We start from the raw sequence: 8601 nt of genomic DNA, 5'->3' as shown, positions 1-8601 counted from the left end.
TGTCACAATCCCTGGCTTCTTGTACAAGCTTGTCTCTTGGTCACTTATTTGTTTTACGGTTCGCTTATCTTTCGTTCTCGTTTATCGTTTGAGGGATCATACCCGGGATCTTATTACTTAGGTTCCCTTAACCTTTCTCAATATATTATATTCCTTTTATGATCCTCTCCTATAATCCTTTAATTTAAATCCTTTTTATCCTGTTACCTTATACTCAATTCTCTCCGTATCTTGTGAATTTCCGGGAAAAATCAAAGTGTTCGGATTTGGATTCTGACGATCTTTACATACACTTATATCCCATATAAAGTACTAATAAAATCTCAGAATATCCATATCAGAACCCCTACATAGTGTGGCATGAAAAGTTTTCTCATTCAGCAAAAATACTATTCATAAGGATTTCAAAAATTTCCCAAAAATTGGGGTTATTACAGTCTCCCCTCCTTAAAAGGATTCCGTCCCGGAATCAGATAGAAAGTGAATAGGGATACTCTCTTAGCATTGCACTTTCTAACTCTCGAGTAAATTTTCCCACATTATGGTTCTACCATCAAACTCTTACTAGTTTGATAACCCTTCTCCTAAGCACTCGTTCCTTTTTACTCTATACCCTTCCTGGTTGCTCCATATAGGTTACGTCTGGTTGCATGTCTATGCGCTCATATGCCCCTATTTGTCTGGCATCCGAATTACACTTCCATAACATTGATACGTGGAACACGTTATGAACTTGCTACAGGTTCGGGGGTAGGGCTAGCTCCTATGCTAACTTCCCAAACGTCTTAATATATCCAAGGGTCCAACAAATTGTAGACTTAGCTTTCCTTTCTTTCCGAACCTCATCAATCCTTTTCAAGGGTTTCCAAGGGGATACCTATAACATTACTAGGCCCCCTATTTCATACTCTTTGTCCTTTTTTGAGTCAAATCAGCATACCTCTTATGTCCATCTTGGGTTACTACCAGCCGTCCTCTGATTAGATCTATTATATCCCTGGTCCTTTGGACTACTGCGGGTCCGAGCATCTTGCGCTCTACAACTTCATCCTAACATAAGGGAGATCGACATTATCTTCCCTCAAGGATCTCATAAGGTGACACCTCGATAATGACATATGATCTATTGTCGTGATATAACTAAATCCGCGTTAAGTGATCATTCCAAATTCTTTCAAGTCTATTGCACAGACTCTCATTATAGCGTTTAGCATTAGAGCTTTTGCTTCTTAATACCCATTCTTTTCTAGTTCGTAATCGCTACAACCTTCCGTTCCTAATATTATACTAGTTATACTTTTGCTCGTTAGCGTTCTATAACCTTTTAATGACCACGACAACCTTAGTATCACGAATGTGTTTCCATTCCGCATACTACCACTACTTTATTACTCCTTTTTCAGTTGTTTCTATTTTCCAAAATTTGATCAATCAAATAGAAGTAAAGGAATTTGTTGAGAGATCACTATGATCATGAACACTTGTTATATTGCATAGTTAGTACAGAAGGTGGCCAGCCTTTAGTACTTGACAAGCAATTAAACAATAGATGGTATCCTACTAGGCTTCTATCACACAGATAGATAGTCATTCGGCAATACCTCCCCTTCTGGAAGGGTTGTTCTTCTCAGATTACATGAAATGAAAAGAAGAGAAAAGAACGAACTGAAGAGAATTGTATATATATAAAATATATATATATACTGCCACAAAATATCTGGCTTGGAACCTACCTCTGAATTATAGAGGTTTGTCATAGGAGAACAAAACATAAACGTATTTATATCAGCATCAAGTATTATAGCATCGTATTTCCCATGCCTAAATATTTCTATTCCGTCCATCATTCTATGGACCCATGCTCTTCTTCGAGCTTATACACAATCACCTTTGAAACTCCCTCGATATCGAAAATCGAATCTGGGATCTCATTCTAGACCTCATCGTTACTAGAATCCATTTCTATACCGCAACCTTCTTCGTATGGGTAATACTACTCTTTATCGATAAGAAGGAATAAATATATCATAGGTAGATAATTGACTTAATTAGTCTATCAATGATAACTTATACACCACCACGACCCGATTAGTGGTACTTACTCTCAACATCCATTCCAATACAACTCTCACGGTTGTAAGTAATCAGCTCATTACTCTCAGAATCATTCCTACATTACTATGGCCCACCGTTGACCTACTGTAGTCATTCGTTTTCCATGAAGTTTTAATAGCTAACCATACGGAGTCCATTCATATCATATCGAATTCTTCTAAGGAGGTAACATGATCACCGTTCTTGATTCATGAAGAACACTCCTGATCCTGACGTACATTCATGACGTGAAGCAGATAAAATTGCAGAAGAGTTTCAATCAAAGCAACGATAGCAGGTTAATACCATTCTTAATCATATGCCTTAAATAGAAGACTTAACTCAAAGGTTCGTCTAGTCCTTTTGGAAACATGGTCCTGGCTTATCCCAAGATAGGACCTCCTAAGATAGATAGCCCGTTCATGGCGATTACACGAATTAAACTTTTACCAACTACTATTACGGTTGGGTATTGCACAGTCATCAGAAGGAATGTCAATCTTCCAAACCATAATACAACCTTCACAGTTTTAACCATCATCACTGTATTCCTCTGGCACAAGCGCCTATAATTATCCTCTTACCTTTAAAGTGTCGGCCACCTCTTTGGCCTTTCCTGATATTAAAATTTCCTTATAGTCAATGTCATTTTAACCACCTCCAAATAAATTTTCTACCTTATTTCAATCACTGCTTTTGTGAAGATGTATTCCTTAAAATCTGATGAGTAAAAAAAAATATCACCATTTTTCCATAAGTTATTGCCTCAGTCGTTAGAGGTTAATCACTGTCACGACTGACTCTCAATCATACTTAGAACATCTTTTATCTTAAGTCTTAATTGCCCTGAATAATTTCGACCTTTACTGGTTCGATCCATACTTTCTCGTGGTTTAACACGTGCCCCACTTGGCATCATTATAATTATGTCATATTTCCTTTATCAACATTTTTATTCTTGAGAATTTCGAATATTTCCTTTCTCCTTGTAAAACCTCTAAGGTTATCCTTCAATCGTTCCTCCTGTATTCCCTATATACAGGGCATATCAAAATACCATTTACTGATACTAGAACCATTGTCTATATACTTCTGAAAAATTTCTCCACTGATCCTTAAAGGTTATTATTACCTTAATCCTTTCCAATTCATACTGTCAAAACTCATACTATCCCTATTAAGGGTGAAATGCCAACCTTTATGCATTCCCCTAGGATTCATTTTAAGTTACCGATGTTCTATCCTTAATTCCACCTTTAAAAAGGTACAAGCATCCTTCCATGGATAAATAAAGTCATATATCCCTGATAAGGGTATCTTATTCAATCATTTCCACCTCGATAGTCTATACCGAATTTCACAATAGCATCCTTATTCAAGTTAAGGTCAATCCACATGGCCTCCAAAAGATAAAAATGGTTATCCGCTTTTCTTTCCTGATTTGGTAATGATCACATGGATGATCTGGAAGATATTGGTCGTGTTCAACGTGAACTTCTTCTTAATAAATCCTTATTTACTTTTGTTGTTTATCTCAACAGTCATCTCAATGTTGGGATATCTTTCATACCTGGCGTCTCCCTTCCTGGGTATCAAGCCACCGGTCTTACACTTCACATTCTTGAAGGTCACTTCCTTCATCCAATTTTCTTGATTTCTTACTTTCTTGTCTCCTCAGTCTATCCGCGTCTCATTATTTATCCTTCGAACTATCTCAAGGTTTCTTCGAATCCTCCCAACTTACAGGGGATAATATATATGTATCTCTTATGCCCTCAACCATCAATTTTAACTCATGGTGAATCACCCTCATCCTGACGATTACTTACTTTTCTATTTCTATTACTACGAGTCTTTAGGGTTTCCTCATACCCAACTTCCTTATCATTATTTCATGAACTAACACAACATAAGCATTGATTTCAAACATCCCGTCATTCTGGATTCGTATCCTCAGAACGAATCTTGACAACTTTTACAACTTAGATTCATAATTTATCATACTCGTCTGCCTTTGTTCTGACTCTAAAGCTTTTACACTATCTCCTTATCTTTGGGAATTACTTTCCCGAAAACAATTGACTGGACTTAAATCAGTTTATTATAATCTCTTGCTCCGTGCCTTCCTTGGCCTTTCACCAGCAGGTGGTCTCTCTCTTAGGAGGGTGAGTGATAAAAACAGTCTTTTGTGATTCGTCAATCATTTAGAATCTCAAATGATTCCTATATTTCCTTTAGCCAGGCTCTTGCCTCGACTAGGTCAACATGTTCCTTGGAACTCTGAGAGCTTAACGATTTAAAGGTCATGAAAGAATTTCCTGCCGCATTGTCCCCTCAGGGTGGTGGTTGGGGATAATAGTCTAAGTTATGTCTAGACAGGTCCATAAATTGCCATATAGGAGTACCGTCTCGGGTCTCCTTTCCTTACTCGACTTTCTGTTTCCTTAGTATGAAATGTTTCAACCTTCTCCCATAATCGGGGTTATCTTATACATTAAAAACCTTGTTTTCCACTCTATTATGTTATGGGTTCTTTCTTTCTTGATGGCAACCTCCCTGACTATCACACTCTGGGTTTGCCCTAAATCCTATTCCTCAAACTATGGCTCTCATCTAAGTTCTCATCCTTAAGCTCTTGAACTTTCGGAACCCAAATTCTATAGGAATACCTCATTATTCCCTTATCATCTTTCTCAGTATTAATCTCATATTTATTTGTTGGCTCTCTGCCTTCATTCATCACCTTTTTCTGGCACAATATGCTCTTTTCCAATAATTCGGTCTCTATTACAATCTCAAACAGCTTTTCGGTACCGGCTCCGGTTACCTTCACTACTATTTCCATTTTCTCAAAATCTCTTATCAACTCTCCCAAAGACATTATCATCTTGAGTCTCTCCTTTTTACTAATGGCATCAGCCACCATATTGGCTTTCCCCGAATGATAAAGAATCTCCCAATCATAATTCTTGATTAGCTCTAACCGCCTCCTCTGGCGTATGTTGAGCTCTTTCTACGTAAGAATGTACTAGAGCACTTATGGCTTAGGTAATTCTCGCACTTCTCTCCATACAATTAGTGCCTCCAATCTTTAGGGTAAAACTATTGCCACGAGCCTAAGCTCATGGGCGGGGATATCGAATTTCATATTACCTTAATTGTCTTGACGCAGACGCGATTATCTTGCTGTGCTAAGAAGCACCCTAATTCCTTATGCGAAGCGTCACTTACAAATCACAAAATCTCCTTTTTCCATCCGGCAACGCCAACATAGGGGCCGTCACCAACCTTTGCTTCAGTTCTTAAAAGCTGTTCTCGCATTTCTCTGTCTATTCGAACTTCTCAGTCTTGTGAGTAAGCCACGTTAAAGGGGCTACTATCTTTACAAACTTGAACGAACCTCTGGTAGTGACCGGCCAATCCTACCTCTGGTAGTCGACCCAACCAGGGTCATCAATTCATCAGTGGTCCTTTATCCAATCTCGTCAGAATCCTCCATGGGATCCTCCTCAGCAACTATCCCTTCTAGGACAACATCCTCAACCGCTACATCCTCAATATCAACATCATCCGGTCCTGCGTTAGGACGCTCTATTGGATCCACAATCTGATCTCCAATTAGTAATAAAACATCATCGCGTTGATGTTCCTCAACTTCAGGGTTCGGAGTCTCGCTACCATATACGATAACGAACTACGCTTCTATCGCTACATTTATAAGGGTTCCCATAAGGGTTTTAACTGTCAGTACTACGTTAGGTAGTCCGACTATGAACTTGGAAAGAGTTCTTATTATCTTAGTGAACTTATTATCTTAACGTCCCATCATCTCTGAGGTTTATAACGCTTAGCTCTGATACCATTTCTGTAACACCCCCAGATCCGGGGTCGGGGATCCGGGTCGTCACGGTCTTTCTTTCCACAATATCACTTCACTTAATTAATAATAAATAACCTTATGCTGTGACCCCACACTAACACACACCACAACCCGTTATAGTCTCAGAGATGAAATTTAAATAAGTACAAGTCTTTGAATCCACAATTTAAAAGTTATTACAACCCAAAATGATTACTTGATAAATTTACAGTTAATTGCCATTATCTGCCACAAGTTATAATTATACATAATTGATTCTCAAAAGTAGATGGTCTGATCTACAATAGATCTACCTCTGCAGATATAGCAGCTACAACATCAACGGGAAGACGCGGGACGCTTCCCACGCGCTTGCGCTGGGTCTGCTGGAGTCTGGCCATCTTTCCTAACTGTTGTTGTGTGATGAAAGAAGAAAGCAAGGGTGAGCAGCAAGCCCACCAAAATAATATGTATAATTATTTACAATATATGAGCCTACTCATAATACTCATGAAAGTCTTGGTCAAAAGAAATGAACCAAGTTGATAACTTAATGCGATGAAGTCACAAAATATTCAGTATATATACATATATACTTTTCAAAATATTGGAAGTCCTCTTCCATGCATAATATACACAAAGTCCTAGTGTGTAACTGTATGAAAAAAATATCGTTGCAAGGTGATCTCATATATCTAACCTTGTCTCAACGTTTTTCTGAAAATCTTTGTCATACATAAGACAATTATTAATTAGATATAAGTTTAAAAGATGAGGTTACCAAATACCCCAATATACTTATATCTTTCCCAATACTACTTGAACTACCACCGTTCAAGTTATAATCAGTTTCAAAAGTTCATCACATAGATGAGACTACAAGACAAGATTTGAATAGATTCAATCTTTGAAATATTATTGAATGAAATAAAGTTACGAGATACTTTATTTAGTCCCGATATATATATATCCACATATATATATATCTCTTAAACATTTCCTGGAACCTCTGTTATGTAAAGTATGAACAGAGTTTGAAACATCCAATGAATTTTGGAAAGGAAAAGAATTTTGGCATAAACCAGATATCTTGCTGATCAGGCAAAGATACCAATAAGTAACCTTTTCTACTGTAGATGGATGAATTCCTCACCGGTCATCACCCTGGCCGCATTAGGACCTCGCGCTAGACCGTTACCCGGCCCCTCACGCGTTGATGGACTGCCACCCAGCCACTTACACATTCATAGACCGTACCCCGGCCTGTCGCTTATGCCGACTCAATTAGATGGGATTACTTCCCGAACGTTGGGCAAGTAATCAATTCATTTACCAAAACTGCAACCTCGTTGCGAATATAAAATACACCACAGAGCCGGATTCCCCAGGTTTTGAGCGAGTATTTAAATCCCCTTAAAAAGGAAGATCTTAAATATAAAAATGCGTTTTGGGATCCGCTCTGACTTTAAAAATCATTTTGAAGACTCGAAAACACTTTAAAGAGTGTTTGGAGTAAAGCTGATTTAATGAAGTAAATCAGTCCCCAGAATATTTAGAAAATGACTGAATATTATTATTTAAATAATATTCCCATAAAGAATAATCTTTTATAAAAATAATTGAAGTAGAAGTATTAAAACTTATACTTGAAACGAGTATTAAATAACCAAAGATATACTTATATGAAAGTATTATCTTTATTTGAATAATCGAAAATAAGTTTGATTATTAACAGTTTATTCTCTAATGAAATAAAGAATATATTTCAGCAAATAATCGGAGTCATAGATCCTCAAATGAATATTCAAATAATATTCATTAAATAATATAAACTGAGTCATAAGCCCTCGAATGAATATTCAAATAATATTCAATAATAATATATAAAAGAGTCATAAGCCCTCGAATGAATATTCAAATAATATTCAATATAAAAGAGTCATAAGCCCTCGAATGAATATTCAAATAATATTCAATAATAATATAAAAGAGTCATAAGCCCTCGAATAATATTCGAAATAATATTCAAATAAATAAATAAAGTTAAAGTTATCGAATAAACCTTATTCGATTAATAGTTTGGAAAACTATAACCATATATATATATAAATATATATATATATATCCATTTCCATATATACAAAATCTACTCGGGATCCTCGACTCCCGGTTTTAGAAAATATTTTCACCTTTGGGTCCCTATACTAAGGGTATATGCAAGTTACCGCTATCCTCTAGCATAGGTATTATCAACTGAACCAACAGATATATTTCAAGAATATGAAACAGGCATGCATATATACCATATCACATGCTACAATATATCGCAAGAATTTTCTAAATAACCAATATGCATTTATCGCAAGATCATGCATATACAAATGTATACATCACAACAACAGTATAACGGATAGAATACTTGCCTGAGCGACTGGGGGTTACGAATGGCTCGGGACGAGTCTGGTAACCTATAAACAACAAGTAAGTTGGAATTAAACCAAAATCACTTGTAATTCTATACTTTAACTAACTTAGACTCTAACGCTTGTTTTGCGCTCACTGATTTGCTTAAGTCGCTCGGGTACCCTCGGCTCCACCATTTTTAATAATTTAACCTTTACGAGTTTTAAAGCGATTCCTTCGCGAGT

Source organism: Apium graveolens, chromosome 3 (genome assembly GCF_009905375.1).
Source record: "Apium graveolens cultivar Ventura chromosome 3, ASM990537v1, whole genome shotgun sequence".
Taxonomy (NCBI): domain Eukaryota; kingdom Viridiplantae; phylum Streptophyta; class Magnoliopsida; order Apiales; family Apiaceae; genus Apium; species Apium graveolens.
This window is presented reverse-complemented; position numbering follows the sequence as displayed.